Here is a 17,828-nt window from a genome sequence, read left to right on the forward strand (position 1 = left end):
AAAGGCTCGGCGAACGCTGGCTGGTTCCCTGGAACAATGAGCCGTTCCACATGACATGGGCCTTCTTGGGTATCCTTTCCAGAGTGGGGGATAGAATGAGCCGGGTTCCAGGTCCTTCCCCAGGCCTTTCAGGGGCCGGCCTGGGGAGGAGACTTCTGAGCAGAGCACGGGTCCCCTCTGCTCCCATCACTTGGTGATATTGATGCACCAGCCAGGCTACCTCCCTCTGGGGTGCCCTGTGCAGAGGTGTGTGTGTGTGTGTGTGTGTGTGTGTGTGTGTGTAAACGATGGAGGCGCTTGGTGGTGAGGGAACACCAGGCCTCTGTCACAGTGAGCATGAACCTCCTGGCTTCTCCTGCTTTGCCCACTGCAGGGCTCATGGAGGGGAGAGCCCGCCTTGGAGTTTCTGCCTTTGACATGATAGAGCTCAGCCCTCGTAGGGGATGCCCTTGTACCTGGCAGGGCTTGCTGGCCACCCTTATGAGGATGTCGGGGTGAGACCAACACCGGGGGCCTGTGCGTGTGGACACCACCCATCACCGTGTGCGCGGGTGCAGAGGCCTAGAACAGGCAGTCAGGGCCGTTTCACCACAACACCCTGGACTGACCACCGGGAGGAGGTCCTATATGACCTTGGTTCTTGAGACGTGAGAAAGGGTGAACCAGGCTGGTGTTTTTTTTGTCCAAACCTTCAGATAAATCCAAAAAAAAAAGCCCTTGAGTGACTCTGGCTCCCGCTAATACACAGACCCTTGAACAGGCACCCAACCCCCCAGCTCCACGGTCTTTTGAGTGGAAAGGGCTGGGCAGGAAAACTTGCTCTTGACCTCGCCCTGCAGCCAGGGCAGCTGTCCAGCTCGGATCCCTCCGCCGTCCCACACAGCCAGACGTCCCCCAGCCAGAGGTCTCTCAGTGCGAGGGGCCCCCGGGCAACCCACGCTGAGCCCTCCTCAGTCTGTGCAGATCCTGTGGTCAGGTCAGCCTCTTGACCCCATCATCAGATCCCACACACAAATCACACTCACAAAAGTACCCTTGGGGGCCGGGAGGGGGATGGCAGGGGTCCTTTTACAATGTTATTCTCTCTTCCTCGTTCATTGAAAGCGCTGGCCACTAAAAGTAAGGAATACACACACTCTGCGTTGCCTTGCAACCGAGTCCACCGGCCTGTGCGCTCCTGCCTTGGGTCCCCCAGGGCGGGCCCCTCACTGTCACCGCCGTGGTCCACATCATTACTCTTCCGCTCAGAAGAGCACAGTGAAAACACTTTCCAGCCTGCAGACCCGGCTGTGATCTCAGCCTCTGGAGAGCGTCTCACGGCGATGGCAACCCCCCTTCCGCCTTGCAGAGTAGACAGGCAGGCGTTACTGTTACCATTTCGCGCATCTGATGCAGGAGAAAGCCCGGGCTCAGCTGGGTCCCCAGCCGGGGGGTCTCTCGCCCTGCCAGCAGCCTGGTTGCTCTGCCCGGGTGCCCCGTACCGGGAGTTGGGCTGGGGACTCCATGCCCGGCCAAGAAGCCGCGTCCTCTGCACGGCAGGCAGGGACCACGCTGGTTTGCGTGGCCTGTAGCAAAGGCTCAGTTCAAGTGTGGTCAATGGAAGCACTATGTCCTTCGAAGGCAAAGATGCCTGGCGTCATATGCAGCCACTGGAGGGCTTCCTTCCAGAACTGGCTCCAGAGAGGGAATGAAGGTACTACTCTTCAGGCTTGGCTTCTCAGGCCACAGTTTCTTCACACCCAGGTCTTTTCAGAAATGCATCTGTGTCCAGGAGTGAGACCAGGCAGGTCCCTGCGGAAACCATCGTCTGATTTTAGACCCAGGGATGCCAGATACCTTTCTGTGGTCCTGCCCTATTGGACCACCTAGAGAATTAAAATGCAGATTTCTGGGCCTCAGATCCCCCAAGAACCTGATGCAACAGGTGTGTGTGGCTGCGTGGGGAATGGGGATGGGCATCTACCTGTCGAATCTCCCAGGGAAGGCTGAGGCCAGCCAGGCTTGGGAACCCTTGGGGGCCACCCTGCATGGGAGCCCAGCAGCCTGGTGAGATGGCCGCAGCTGTGTGCTCCAAGATCCCACGGCCTGGGTACATCCTGGTTCCTGCACTTGCTGTGGTCCTTTGCTATGTTACTTAGCCGCCCTCTGCCTCGGTTTTCTCCTCTGTGAAATGGAGATAGGGACATCCCTGGCGGTCCAGTGATTAGCACTCTGAGCTTCCACCCCAGGGGGTGCGGGTTCCGTCCCTGGTCAGGGAACTAAGAGCCTGCATGCCACGCAGCCCGGCCCTCCCCCAAAAATGGTACCTTGTAAAGTGGAGATAATTATAGTGGTGTGATCAGAGTGTCGTGACAATGATGAAATGAAATGTGACAGCAGAACCTCAGCTTCCGAAGCCAGGGGGGAGGGGGGCGGGTCTCTGTTTCGGGCTGCCCTCTGTGGGAGGATGATGAAGGAGCCAGAACCCTGGCCCTACCTGCAGATGGGGAAGGCAGGAGCCTCTCTCAGACTCCCCTCCAAGACACCTCCCTCCCCTGGGAGCCCACAATTTACTGCAGACAACACAAGCCAGACAGACACACGAGAGAATTTTTTTCAAAACGCAAGTGAATGCAAAAGGGGGCTTCTATGGTAACAACACAAATACTTTTAAAAAAAAGATTAAAAAAAAAAACCAAAAACACAAGACAGAAACCAACACAGCCCAGAGATTGCTTGCTGCAGGAGACTGGCCACAGGGAGAGCAGGGAGGATGGCAGCCAAGGTTTGGGGAGCCGGGGGGCGGGGTGCCCACCACAGTCCCTTGGCCGTAGCCTTGACCTGCAGCCACCTCCATGGCTGAACCGGGAAGCCCGAAGCCTCCTCCAGTGGCTGTCAGCCACATGTACGATGCCAGAGGCCATAATCCCTTCCTGACCAAACCAGACAGCGAGATGTGATTCTCCAGCTAATTGTAGTCAGCTCTGAAACCTCAGCGCAGCTCCAGCGACAGGGGAAGAAATTAGCATCCATGTGGCCAGCGACCATCACACGTTTCCTAAAATGTAACATGTTTACCTCTTTGCTCTTCCGTTTAAGTGAAGAGAGGTTCCTTTTCCCAGGAATGGCTCCCTAGAGAGGTGACGGTCAGGGACAGCAAGAAGCTCACCACTGTGCTGCCACAGCCCTCCACCAAGAGTGTCAGGCCTTGGTCTGTTTCTTTCCAACGTCAGGCAGATTTAAGAACATTTGTCTCGTCATTAAGACACACGCAGATTCAGGAATACACCAAGGCCAGCCTCCTGGTCCCCTGGCAGTTTCCCTACATCTTGTGGGGTCAGGAGCTGTCTCCTTGAATACGGGTCCCAGAAATCTTACCACCTTCCGCTTCTCTGGCCTCTGAAGAGAGATCTGTCTGCTCCTAAACCGGTCAGGTGCTCTTCTGAGGGTGGGCTGTGATTCTTCTAAATATGCTTGAATTCCCTTTGAAGGTGGAGATCGTGGGAGACTTTCACATCAACGTCTGCCCTGTTTCCATTTTCCCTGTCTCCTATAAATCACAGAGCCACTAATTCACTTGGTATCTGACTCACTTAATACTTAACCCAAGGGTGTGCAGCTCTCCGTCAAATCCGCGAAGGTCGTCAGAATGTTGGCCCGGTTCTGTGAAATCAAAGGGTAACGGTATTCTTCCCACATGCCCACATGATCTGGGGGAATAGCCACGTATCCTGAGGGGTCCATATCCCCCCTGCATGGACGTATCACATTCTAAACACCACTGTGAGATTGGCATGGTGACAAGCATCCCCTTTTCAGATGATTAAATAGAGGCTCAGAGAGGGTGAGTGACTTGCCCAAGGTTGCAGAGCTAGTAAGTGATAGAGTCACACTTGGCACCCAGCCTGCTGGCCTCTGAGAGCCTTAACCCCCTGGGCCTCCTGACCCTGTGCTCTGCTTCCTGTGATGGCTAGGAGCGCACGGCAAACCTTTGCAAAACGTGGCACGGATTCTTGTTGATCTTTGCACAGAGACCGCGCCCATTCAGACTCTGTCTGAATGTTTTCAGTGTGGATGTCAGCCGCTTGTACCATAAGACAGTGGATCTCAACCCTGGATGCTCATCTAAACCATCTTGGAGCTTTTAAAATTTCCAATGCCCCGGATGGTTCACCAAACCAATTCAATCAGAATCTCTGCGAGAGGGACCCAGGGGTCCATGTTTAAAGCTCCCAGGTGGTTTCTGTTCGCAGTGAGGTTAAGAACCACCACCTAGTGCTGAATTAGCAAGAATCAGAGGCTCTCCTAGGTGTAACCTCCTTCTTACACTTTTGGAACCTGATACCTTTTGTAGGTGCCCTGGATACTGCCCTCCTGCAGTAGGAAGGGAAGTGCGTCTTGATACATGGGTAGTTTTACCGTCAAAAGGCAGCCACAACGCTTATTTAACCACCATCGGGAAGCGCAACTCAGTACCTGCTTTGCCAAAGCCCAAAGGGTTATTTCTGGCAAACGTTCTCCATTCTGTGATCAGATGGTGCTAAATAATGTTCCCACAGCAGCACTTGCTTGTTATTCAGAGGCGGGTGACCCCATGGCAAACTCTGGCAGAAAACTCCCCTGGCTCTGCTGTCCAGTGGCTTGAAACCTGGAGGCTGGGGGCCCACTTCAGCTGGGTGAGCGGGCGGTGGGCAGACCGCTCTGTCTTGGGAACTGTGTGAGCAGTGAGCGCCTTGAGCTAGCCGCCGTATGTGTGCTTACTGGTGCATGGTGTACTGTAGGGAGGTCTTATTTGGTTAATCTCTTTTTGGTGAAGAATATTTTGATGACAAAAATTAGAAGGGAAAAAAAATCCATATACTCTCCATCCTTCCAGGCTTTTCCCCAGAATATATTTTATGGTCACACTCATTTTAGATGGACACTTCTGCATCCCTGCTTTTTTCTCACTTGCCACTTTGCTTCACCGTTTCACAGGCCTTAATCACCACCACAAGCTCTCTGCTTGTCCACTGTTCTAGCCGTTCAGACTGCCTCCCTCTCTTTACAGTCATGAATAACGTTTCAAGGAATAGTTTATATATGCAGCTCTGTCCTTCTTCTGATTTACCTGTTTAACATACATTTCTAGAACTGGAATTACTGAGTAGCAACTTCTTAAATAACTCTGTTACCAAATTGCTTTCCAAAAGATTTATATTAATACATATTGCCGTTAATACTAGATACATGGCAGATCCCATCAGATTTCACCAGGATTGAGTGTTTTTCATTATGTTACTTTGGGGCAGATTAATATACAAAACAATGCCACATCATTGTTGTAATGTGTATTTCTTTGATTACTAGCAAGTTCCATTCATTCATTCATTCATGCACTCCTGGATGAATTTATTCCTCGGATGCCCACTCTGTGCCAGGCATTGTTGTAGACACTGGACAGACAGCAATGAACAAAACAGACCAATATCCCTGCCCTTGAGGAAATTACCTTCCCATGAGCATTTTCCTGTTTTGTCTGTGCTCTGGAAACCGTGTGACTCAGTCCCAGTAGGGGCCGGGCGTTTGGGCAATTTCCATGTATTCGTGCAGCCCAGCACAGCAGGGGCTTCTCCAATACACCTTTCTGCAGGTGATAAAGTAAAGACTTCCTTTACTTCCTTCCACCCCCATCGGCCCCACCCAGCTCTCTGGACCTCGAGTCCCTGCTCATTCTGGCACTGGCTGCCCTTCCTGGGTAGATGGAAGGCAGGCAGAGCTGGGGGAAAAGGTGGGCTGGCCAATGCCCAAGGGCTATGGTACCAGGGGCGCCATAGCTGTCCTGCCAATCGTCCCACGCCCACTCTGGAAGACCACCATTCATGCCGCCTCAGAAACAGCAGAAGGTTGCAACATCCCTTCCAGATAAAAGCTGGATGGTTATGGGGAAAATGTCTGCTTGTAGGGCCACCAGAGGACTAGCCAGCCCAGGGTGGACACACATCTGTCCTACCTGGATGCAGAGTGGAAGATCCTTAATCTCCTAGCCTAAGGAGATGCCCACTTGAATGTCCAGTCCTGAATCTGCCTGTCCTACAGCTGTGCTTTCTCCCCAGAAAATGAATTCTCTGTAAGTGTGGTCGATCATTAGAGCCAGTAGGGTGGGTCTCACCCCACACTCTTAACATCTGTGCTTGGGGCGGTCCGGGGAGCAAGTGGCTTTCCTTGTGGGCTGCCTGCCGGAGAAGCTGGGTCTTCATAGTGTAGACTCGCCAGCAGGTTTACTCCCCTGGGGTTCTTGGCTCCTTCAGTGTCTTGGTAATTTTTTTAAAATAAGAATTCACGTATTTCTTCTATGAAACCTAGAAAATAAATATATACAATAAGAAGGAAATAAAACGTTATCAGAGATAGCCACTGTTGACATTTTGGTATATGTCCTTTAAAGGTATGTGTAGATGGGGACTTCCCTGGCGGTTCAGTGGTTAAGACTTCGCCTTCCAATGCAGGGGATGCGGGTTTGATCCCCGGTCAGGGAGCTAAGATCCCACATGCCTTGTGGCCAAAAAACCCAAAACATAAAACAGAAGCAATATTGTAACAAATTCAATAAAGACTTTAAAAACGGTCCACATCAAAAAAATCTTTTAAAAAAAAGGTATGTGTGGATGCATGTAAGTATAGAAAGATGATAGATAGATAGATAGATGACAGATAGATAGATGCAAAATGGGATCATTGCAGCATACACATTAGGAAATATACTTCTTTTCCACTCAGCATTCTATTGAGTGGAAATAACTTTCCATGTCCCTGACCTCCTTCATCAATACTTTTCACAGCTGCATGGTACTCCACAAAACGGAAAACTAAAGCATACTCACCAGTCCGTTCACAGTGACTTTTTTCTTTTTGCGGTACGCGGGCCCCTCGCTGCCGTGACCTCTCCCGTTGCAGAGCACAGGCTCCGACGCGCAGGCTCAGCGGCCATGGCTCACGGGCCCAGCTGCCCCATGGCATGTGGGATCTTCCCAGACCGGGGCACGAACCCATGTCCCCTGCATCGGCAGGTGGACTCTCAACCACTGCGCCACCAGGGAAGCCCCCGCAGTAACTTTTTAAGGTAAAGGTAATACATGGCAGCTTTATACACAAAAAACAGGCTGAATTAAATCAAAAGCCTTTTATTTAATTTTGTCCCAAATTCTTAGGACCAAAAAATAAAAAAAGATGATAATGATGATCATTGGCTAATATACTTGTTCTTTGGAAGGTTCTAATTCTCACATTCAGTGAATTTGCCATGGATGCACTGAGTATGGGCACAGAACCATCTTGGATGTGGAGAAGTAGGTGGCTTTGAAAATCTGTCACACTGCGTACCGATGCTATGAGTTTGCTAGTGGTCAGAGATCATTTTGGTCACCACAGAAAAAAGATGTTCACTCCTTCCTAAATCTTTTTGATTAAACCAGTGCTTTGGTCTGATGCCCTCTCTCCTTCAGGAAACAGCATCTCTTGACCAGTAAAAAATCCTTTCGTGCTTTTAAAAAAGAACCTGACACTCCAATGTGAACCAAGTGTTTTGTGTTTTGTCTCAATCTTGCCCCAAATGCAAGCATGAAAAAGATACAAGAATTTAGAATGAGTGAGAAGTAAAGTTTGGGCTTGTTTGGAAAAATACCTCTAAAAATAAAATATGAACAATAAAAGTATTGATAAAATCACACCTCTGAAGTAAAACGCTCTCATCTACCTCACCGATGTTTCCTGTTTTGGTTAACACATTTTAATTGCCTTCTTCGGAATTTCCGCTGTGGCCCTCCCACCAACCTTCACGTCTGGATGGAGTGCCACACGCGCTGTCCAGTAATCCAGAGCTCTGGAGGTTCCAGGAGAGCCTGGAGTCACGGCCTGATGTGATATCAACCTTGCTCAGTTATCAACCATCTCAACCAATTACTACCAGGAGCTGGACAGCGGGGAATTCAGCACAAACACAGGCCCGGGTGCTCACCGGTCTTCAGAAGAATTTTCAAAAAGTCTGGGAACCAGCCTAGGCTCCGAGATTGGGCTCTGAGGGGTCTGCGGCAGGGGGCCCAGACATCGGTTTGGTTCCTACTGTTTTAACTCCCCTCAGCAGGACTCTCGCTCTGTAATGTGATTCCTTTTCTGGGAGAAGAACGCTCTGCATCTGTGGTTGAGGGATTGTTTCTATGCTGTTGTTATTTATAAGTTATTTATAAGTTCCCACCTCTTGAGGTTCTCCCATGGGCGGGCCCTGGTCCCTTCAATCAAATGGAATATTTTGGTAAAGGCTAGCTTCCCCTTTCCAGGGCACGCAGGAACTCAGTGAATGGAGGCCCCATTGCAGTAACAATTTTAGTCAAGCTTTTCTCTAGCATGCTTTTCTCTTACCTCTGCATGGCTTTTTATAATCTTTTATTTTGATGCCAACAGTACAATTACCGTATTACATTCACTAAAAGCGACTACACGTCCTCTTTGGAAGTGGGCAGAGAGAAACTGCAGCTGAAGAAACATCTTTAAGTGTTCCCAAATAGATATAAATAACATAGTATGCTTCTGTATTGTTGGTTTTTTCAGGGTAAAATAGGGGAAATATACTTGGTGTGGTTGATAGTTTCCAAACACGGCCACCATCAATTCATTCCTTCCTTTATGCACCGATTGAGATGTAGGATCTATTCCCCTCCCCAGCCTGGGCTGGGCCTGTGACTGCCTTGACCAAAGGACTCCTACAGAAGTGTGTTCTGGGACTTCCGAGTCCAGACCTGAAGTGGGCCGGTGGCTTCTGCTTACTTGCTTTTGGACCTCGGCCTCCATGATGCCAGAAGTTTGGGTCACATGGCATGTAGATGGGAACCGAGCACCCTGAGGATAGCTCAGCTGGGGTACCAGTCAGCAGGCAGCACCAGCTGTCAGCTACATGAGGAGGGAGTCTTGGAGACTCCAGCTCAGACGAGCCCCAGGTAACTAGCCTCTTCTGCCATGGCCTCGTGGAACAGAAAACCGGTCCCCTTGCGTCCAGTCAACCCACAGAGTCATGAAAGATAATAAAATGCTGCTTTAAGGCACTACATTTGGGGGTGGCAGCAATAGAGGAAAACAACAGTAACAAAGCAAAGACGTGGTGCTGTGGCTTTAAATAGGATAGCTAGTCAGCTAGCTAGATGGTAGATGATAGATAGATAGCCAGCTAGCTATATGGTAGATGATAGATAGATAGATAGATAGCCAGCTAGCTAGATGATAGATAAATAGATAGATAGCCAGCTAGCTAGACGGTAGATGATAGATAGATAGCCAGCTAGCTATATGGTAGATAGATAGATAGATAGATAGCCAGCTAGCTAGATGGTAGATGATAGCTAGCCAACTAGCTAGATGGTAGATAGATAGATAGCCAGCTAGCTAGATGGTAGATGATAGATAGCTAGCCAGCTAGCTAGATGGTAGATAGATAGATAACCAGCTAGCTAGATGATAGATAGATAGATAGCCAGCTAGCTAGATGTTAGATAGATAGATAGATAGCCAGCTAGCTAGATGATAGATAGATAGCCAGCTAGCTAGATGGTAGATAGATAGATAGCCAGCTAGCTAGATGGTAGATAGATAGATAGCCAGCTAGCTAGATGATAGATAGATAGATAGCCAGCTAGCTAGATGGTAGATGATAGCTAGCCAGCTAGCTAGATGGTAGATAGATAGATAGCCAGCTAGCTAGATGGTAGATGATAGATGGCTAGCCAGCTAGCTAGATGGTAGATAGATAGATAACCAGCTAGCTAGATGATAGATAGATAGATAGAGATAGCCAGCTAGCTAGATGATAGATAGATAGAGATAGCCAGCTAGCTAGATGGTAGATAGATAGATAGATAGCCAGCTAACTAGATGGTAGCTAGATAGATAGATAGCCAGCTAGCTAGATGATAGATAGCCAGCTAACTAGATGGTAGTTGATAGATAGATAGCCAGCTAGCTAGATGGTAGATAGATAGATAGCCAGCTAGCTAGATGATAGATAGATAGATAGCCAGCTAACTAGATGGTAGATGATAGATAGCCAGCTAGCTAGATGGTAGATGATAGATAGATAGCCAGCTAGCTAGATGGTAGATAGATAGATAGCCAGCTAACTAGATGGTAGATAGATAGATAGATAGCCAGCTAGCTAGATGGTAGATGATAGATAGCTAGCCAGCTAGCTAGATGGTAGATAGATAGATAGATAGCCAGCTAGCTAGATGGTAGATAGATAGCCAGCTAGCTAGATGGTAGATAGATAGCCAGCTAGCTAGATGGTAGATAGATAGATAGATAGCCAGCTAGCTAGATGGTAGATAGATAGATAGCCAGCTAACTAGATGGTAGATAGATAGATAGATAGCCAGCTAGCTAGATGATAGATAGATAGATAGATAGCCAGCTAGCTAGATGATAGATAGATAGATAGATAGAGATAGGCAGCTAGCTAGATGATAGATAGATAGACAGATAGGTAGCCAGCTAGCTAGATGATAGATAGATAGATAGATAGATAGATAGATAGATAGGCAGCTAGCTAGATGGTAGATAGATAGATAGATAGCCAGCTAACTAGATGGTAGATAAATAGATAGATAGCCAGCTAACTAGATGATAGATAGATAGATAGCCAGCTAGCTAGATGATAGATAGATAGATAGACAGTTAGATAGATAGATAGATAGATAGATAGACAGCTAGCTAGATGATATAGATAGATAGATAGACAGATAGTCCAGAATCTACAGGGCATCTTGGCAGCCTGGAAATTCCAGCAGGAGTCAATGTTGTAGTCTTGAGTCCAAAGGCTAAAACCTCAGGCAGAATTTCTTTGTTGCAGTCTGAAGGCAGAATTCCTTTCTCTTCGGGAAACCTCAGTCTTTTCTCTTAAGGCCCTCAACTGATTGGATGAGGCCCACCCATGTTATGGAGGGTAATCGGCTCCGCCTTATTCAAAGTCTACTGATTTAAACATCAATCGCACCTAAAAAATACCTCCACGGCGACGTCTAGATGGTTTTTGACCAGACAAGGGGGTACCGTGGCCTCACCAAGTTGACACACAAAATTTGCCATCAGGGCAGTGAAACTTCTGTGAGATGCCCTGGCATTTAGGCCTGCACACAAGACTGCCACTCCTCTGTTATCACTGCAAACGACGAATGTGAGATGCCCAGGGCCAGCCATGGGCCAGGCACTGTGGGAGAGCCTGGTTTCAGTCCCTTGAGTGGGGGAAGGATGAAGGATGTACCTCCTTCAGATAAGCTCCTTGGTCCTCTTCAGTCGATGACTTTACACACCACAGTCAGCAGTCTCCAGTTCCCTCTCTGTGTGAGTTCAACCGTGAAAAGAGGGGAGAGGTTGTTGCTCACTTCTTCACCCAAAGATCTTAGAGAGCCCAGAATCTAACCTCACCCCTCAAAGGGAGACCAGAATTGGACTGGCCATTCATCGTAAAATGGTTCTTTGTACCAAATGGCCATTTTCATAATTCCCAGTTGCTAGTAATAGTGAGCTTCTAGAAGAGGATGCCCAATTTAGTTTTAAGGACATATGAATAAAAAACTTTGCTTTCTTTTTAAGGACATCTGTATGGGGTTTGTAACAATAGACAACTGATTAACTGCTCTCTCCTCTGGCCTGGCCCTCTGCTTGTTCACGACCCTCCCAACAAACTGGTCTTTTTAAAGCACAGATCTGATCATGTGATTCTCTTGCTTCAAATCCTTCCCTGGCTCCCTGCGGCTCATGGCAGTTTTCCAAAACGTGGTATATAACATACCAGATGGCTTTAGGTGGCATAAGGGTGAATGTTTTTATTTTGATGGTTATATTTCTATTTTTATGGTTATCTTCTATTTAGGACAAGTAAGATGGTCTTCCATTTTTGGTAGTAGGATAAAATTTATTTTTTAGTTGATTGGAAGAAAAATATTAGGTTGATAGTGATCTAGGTGGTGGCACATGGCAGTAGTCATACAGATGGACTCAAACTGAATCTGGGGAGTGGCGTGAGCCAGGGGGCCAGGGGATCTGCCTCCTGCCCTGCTTTCCTCTCTTCTCCTCTCTGTCGGGGACCTAGCCTTTACCTTCCACAAGAATAAAGAACCAACAACTCCCAGAACTATGCCAACCCACTGCCTGGAATGCTCTGCCCCCCCATCCTATCATGGCCAACTGGAACACTCTTATTTATCTTTCAAAACCCAGTTTAGGAGTTGCCACTTTTGGAAGGCTTTTTCTGAATCCTCCCCTTCCCATGAGCCCTGGCAGAAATTGATCTCACTGCTGACAGCCTAAAAATCATAACCTGTGGGAGAGGTCCTCAGAAGTTTGGGTGTATATAGCCCGGGAAGCTATTGCACTCAGGCTCTGCGGAAAAGACCCCTATGTCCTGGACTGTCAACTGACACTGATGCCCAAGGGCAAGTGCTAAAACAGAGGAGCCTTGTTATTTCCTGCCATGAGCCCCAGGGTGGCTGCACCTTGTCTGAAGGGGCTCTCTCTCAACCAGTGTCCCAAACACACGGAAAACATGACCTCTCATTTCCCTGGTAGAAAACATGGTAGGAACATGGTAGAAAATGAAAAAACCATAGCTCCCTGCCCCTGACCTTTATTTCATTGTATATTTTTTCTAAAAAAAATTTTATTGGAGTATAGTTGATGTACAATGTTGTGTTAGTTGCAGGTGTACAGCAAAGTAAATCAGTTATACATATACATATATCCACTCTTTTTTAGATTCTGTTCCTATATAGGTCATTACAGAGTGTTGAGTAGAGTTCCCTGTGCTATACAGCAGGTTCTTATTAGTTATCTATTTTATATATAGTAGTGTGTATATGTCCATCCCAGTCTCCCAATCTATCACCCCTCTCCCTGCCTTATCCCCTGGTAACCATATGTTTGTTTTCTACATCTATGATTCATTCTATATTTTTTAAAACTGAGATATACATACATACAGTAAAATGTGCAAATCTTACTTATGCATTCCCACCTAGATCATGATCCAGAGCAGTCCATCACCCCAGGGGGTTCCTTCCTGGCCCTTTCCGTCAACATCTCCCCAGAGGTAACTATTATCTGACTTCTATCATCATAGTATTGGTTTTGCCTGTTCTTGAACTTCATGAAAATGGAATCACACAATACAGGCTTTCTGTGTTCAGTTTCTTTCACTCAGCATAATGTTTCTGAGATTCATCCAAATTTAAATTACATGGATCTTAGTAGTTTGCTCTTTTTCATTGCTAAGTTGTTTTCCATTGTATGGCTACACTGCAATTTAGAGTGTATCTTGATAGACATTTAATGGATATATGGGTTGTGTCTTATTTTTAGCTATCACAAATTAAACTTATAAACATTTTGGTGGACATTTACTATTACTTCTCTTTGATAAATTCCTAGGAGTGGAGTTGCTGGGTGATTCAGGAGGGAAATGTTTATTTTACTAGAAAATGCCAACAATTTTTCAGTGGTCTTGTACCATTTTGCATCCATACCAACCGTGAGAGCTCTGCTTTTTCTACATCTTGCCAACTTTTAGTATTGTCCATCTCTTTAACTTTAGCCATTTGAGTGGATTTATGGTGATATTTCATGTGTGGTTTTAATTTAGAGTTCTTTCATGAATAATGGGTTGAGAACATTTTCATGTGCTTATTGGCCATTTAGATATCCTCTTTTATGAGGCATCTGGTCACTCAAGTCTTTTGCCCATTAAAAATATTTTTTGCCAAAATAGATTGGCATCGTGTATTACTTTTCTACTGGCAGCAATATGAAAATTACTCGGAGTTATACTTTTATCCCTTCCAGATTATCTGCATTAAAATCATAATTTTTCAAATAACCGGTCCAAAAGATAAGAATGAAAATTCAGTATTAAAAAAATCTTCAAAGCAACTAGGTATTAAAAATGAAGACATAAGTTTCTTCTATTATGATGAGGAGAAATAGTTTAAACAAGAGTTGACATAAGAAATTTTTAAAGTCTAATTGGACAAAAGATCAAAAGTTAATTAGAACAATTTTCAGATGGAAAATACAATTTAGGCATTTTCTAGATCCATTACAGTAGTTATATTTCTGGCAAAATCAATAGGAATTCTGAGATATAATGTCAGATAATGGAATTTGGGCAGACAACTCTCAATCTCACTTTTATTTAATGTATATTACATGCATATGTTGCTGATGGGGAAGGTTAGGGATCCGCAAGTATGTACTGGGCCCCCAAGTTCCCTCTTCAGTGGGCTTCTTGAGTTTTCTTTGCAGTCTGTTTTTCTTTTGCCATTTTAGCTGGTGTTCAGTTAAAACCTTTTATAATCCCACATGGAAAAGCAGATCATTATGTTTTTTCCGGACTTAACACATTCCTGCCCCTGGGTTCCTACTTTGCAGCTTGTCTTTGTCACTCTGCTGTCTTCGTTTATACATCAGTTTCTACTCAGACACGATGGCCACCAAGTTAAATCTAATTTTATCTTCCTTATACTTTTATATTCTTGTTTTCTGCGAGCTTCACTAGGCTATCCAGTTGTCTTGATTGTACGCTCCTAAATCAATTAGTCTTTCCCTCAGTCTACCTAATTCACACAGTCTTCCACCAACCGGAACACATCTCACAAAGTGGAAAGCATCTTCCGTGTGTGCTGAAGTCTGCCTCAACTGCAAACGTTTGCTTTCTGGCCAAACTGTTGTTGATTTGTCAAATCACTGCTGTCACCTTAGCGAATTCCTATTTGGATGTTTTATGTTACATTTAAGCCTGGGCTTTGTCGTCGAAAATCTGAGGCATCCCTTGACCTCTCCCTGCTGCAGTATCCTTATTGGCAAACTGACGTACAGGGCTGTTGCAGTATCAGTAGTGGCTATTGCCTCTTTCTTCCTCAACACTGTAAACTCCTTGAGAACAGAGACCATGTCTTATGCATCTCTGTTTCCCAGTACCTGAGAGCCTATCTCACACATAGTGCTTATTAAATGTGTGGAGGATGAACAATATTTTCTAGATATTTTTGGATGTAACCATTTATATGGCAGGCTGCCATGATTTGTTGCTACCAAATTCAGTGGACAAGTCTGTCTTCATCTGATTTGACACAACTGACCACACCTCTTTTCTGATGCCCTTTATTCCCTTTGCTTCCAGAACACCACACGCTCTTTGCTTTCCTCCTCCTGCACTGACTGTCCTTTCCTAGTCTTCTAGGCTGCATCTGTTGCCTCTGCTCTAAGTGCTGCCCTGTCCGGGGTTCATTTCTTACCCCTCTTTCTTCTCTGTGCACAATGTCTCCCTTGGTGATCTCATCCACGCTCATGGCTTTATGTTTACAGTCAATGTGTTCATGACTCCTGAATTTCTATATCCATCCAGAGTCCATACTCATATATCCCATGGTCTACTCTACTTCTATTTCAGCAGGCATTTCAAATTTAGATTCGTCCCAAACGAAGCACAAGATTTTCCCAAGTCTGATTTTACCTCACTCTTGTTCGTCTTGGGTTTTCAAATTTCTGAAGACAAAATCCTACGCGTCAGCCTTGGTTCTGCTCGTAATCCTCACTCCCCACATCTAGTTCTTCAACAAGTCTAGTTTGACTCTACCTCTGAAACAATTTCTGAGTGTCTCCACTTTTTGTCATTCTTACTATCCCCACTCAAGTCCAAGACACCATCACCTCCTGCCTGGGCTACTGCAGTGGAGCCTGGACCGGTCCCTAAGCATTCTTTCTTTCTGTTTTTTTTTTTTTTTTTCTTTTCCATTATGGTTTATCACAGGATATTGAATATAGTTCCTTGTGCTATACAGTAGGACCTTGTGGTTTATCCATACTATATATAATAGTTTGCATCTGCTACTCCCAAACTCCCAGCCCAACCCTCCCCCACCCCGCTTCCCCCTCGGCAACCACAAGTCTGTTCTCTATGTCTGTGGGTGTTTCTGTTTCGTAGATAAGTTCATTTGTGTCATACTTTAGATCCTACATATAAGTCATATCATATGGTATTTGTCTTTCTCTTTCTGACTTACTTTGCTTAGTATGATAATCTCTAGGTCTATCCATGTTGCTGCAAATGGCATTATTTCATTCCTTTTTATGGCCAGTAATATTCCATTGTATATATATACCATATCTTCTTTATCCATTCATCTGTCGATGGACATTTAGGTTGTTTCCTAGTCTTATAAGCATCTTTTCTTGAAGGATCTGATCCTATCTCTCCTTCTAAGCAAAACCCTCTCTTAGACTAAAGTCTAAACTCTTTACCGTAGCCTAAAAGGTCCTATGTGAAGTTCCCCTGCCTGCCTCCTTGACTTCATGGACAAATGGGTTTATTTATAGGGAAACCTGGAGGATCAGACCAGTGGGGAATAGTGACCCGGCAGTAGTGCGGAGCAATGAACGGGTGGTCATGGAGAGTGGTGGTGACCCAGCAGTCATGGTGAGGCAGCATGCTGAGCTGAGGAAAGCATGTGAGTCCTCTGGCCTGGGTTCGAATCCTTGCTCTGCCCCATCCCACTGAGACCTGGGGCATGTGAGCTGCTGAGGCTCTCTGAGCTTCATCTGTAACATGGGGTGATACTGACCTTTGAAGTTTGCTGGAATGGTTCTCTGACATAGCATCCTTTTCAGCACAGGGACAGAAATGCAGTCAGCGGTCTCTTCCCCCTTCTTCCACAGATACAAAGTCCAGTGGTTCCCTGAGCAATGCTGCAAAACAGAGATGAGGTGCAGAGCTGACGAGGGGTTCTGTAAACCCAGGCCCAGGGGTGCTCTGCCCCTCCTCCGCACCTCACCATGGCGTGGTTAATTCTAGAAAAGGCTTTGTTGAAGCACAAGATTTTCTGATAAGAAGTAGACGGTTGCTTTAGATGGGTATGCCCAGACGGGGCCACCTTAGTGCCAAGACTTGGTGCGTTTGGGGCGCCAAGAACAGCCCTTAGATCTGGGCCCCTTCACAGCAGTTGGGTTGGGAGGTCTGCTCAGGGAAGCACAAAAGGGAAGGAGAGACTGAACATGCTGTTGGAATCATTCTTTAGCAAGATCTCCGCCAGGATACAGAGAGAAAAATCTGAAGTTAGGAACTGACAACAGCAGAAAAGAAGCATATTTCATAGATTATTTAAGAGCAATTAAAATGAAGACTATGGGATTTTTTTAAAAACAAACAACTTAGGAGACAATAGTTCCGAGACTAATGTAGCTGTAGGGAACTCTAGTCTGTGGTCAGCTGTAGGTACTTTCCACACCCATGAACCACCACATGGACTTAACCCCAGCAGAGCTCAATTTCAGATTCTGTAAACCGAAGAGAAAAGCCCCGAGTTGGGTTAACCGACAGCCATATGCTAAAGACAACCCAGATCTGAAAACAAACAAGAAAATGTGTGTGAAAACAACCACGTTCTGGTGGTTTCTAACGTAATTATTGTTTCCTTCTCACGGTGATTTGCATAATGTTGCAGAGGTGTTGTCAGGTAGGCTCCAGCTAAGTGTGCAGATTTTGTGTGCACCTGTTTGCAGACCAGATAGAGTACAGTCTTATGAGAGTAAAGTCCTTCTACTTTCCGTGGCCTTATTTATTTTTTTAAAGCAGCTTCACTGCAGTATAATTGACATACAAAAAACTGCACATATTTAAAATACACAAAGTAAGTTTTCACATATGTATACATCCATGAAACCATCACAACAATCTGTATAGTAAACATCTCCATCATCCCCTGTACGTTTGTAATCTCTCCCAGGCTTCCCTTCTCTTTCCCCTCCATCCCTATTCGTTTGTTTCATGTCACTGT

General features: G+C 46.1%; 1 protein-coding gene and 1 long non-coding RNA gene across 6 annotated transcripts in view; one reads left to right on the top strand and one right to left on the bottom strand.

Annotated features, from left to right (window-relative positions):
• Nucleotides 1-17,828, top strand: part of BCL2L11 (BCL2 like 11) — a 159,276-nt gene that overhangs the window by 64,181 nt on the left and 77,267 nt on the right. The gene's annotated exons all lie outside the window — the stretch shown is intronic.
• On the bottom strand, nucleotides 2,572-11,661 carry LOC137205938 (uncharacterized). Its single transcript, XR_010934378.1, has 2 exons — nucleotides 11,264-11,661; nucleotides 2,572-6,320 (listed from the first exon to the last, which is right to left on the bottom strand). It is a non-coding gene; the product is annotated as an uncharacterized lncRNA (long non-coding RNA).

Source organism: Pseudorca crassidens, chromosome 14 (assembly GCF_039906515.1).
Source record: "Pseudorca crassidens isolate mPseCra1 chromosome 14, mPseCra1.hap1, whole genome shotgun sequence".
NCBI classification, from domain to species: domain Eukaryota; kingdom Metazoa; phylum Chordata; class Mammalia; order Artiodactyla; family Delphinidae; genus Pseudorca; species Pseudorca crassidens.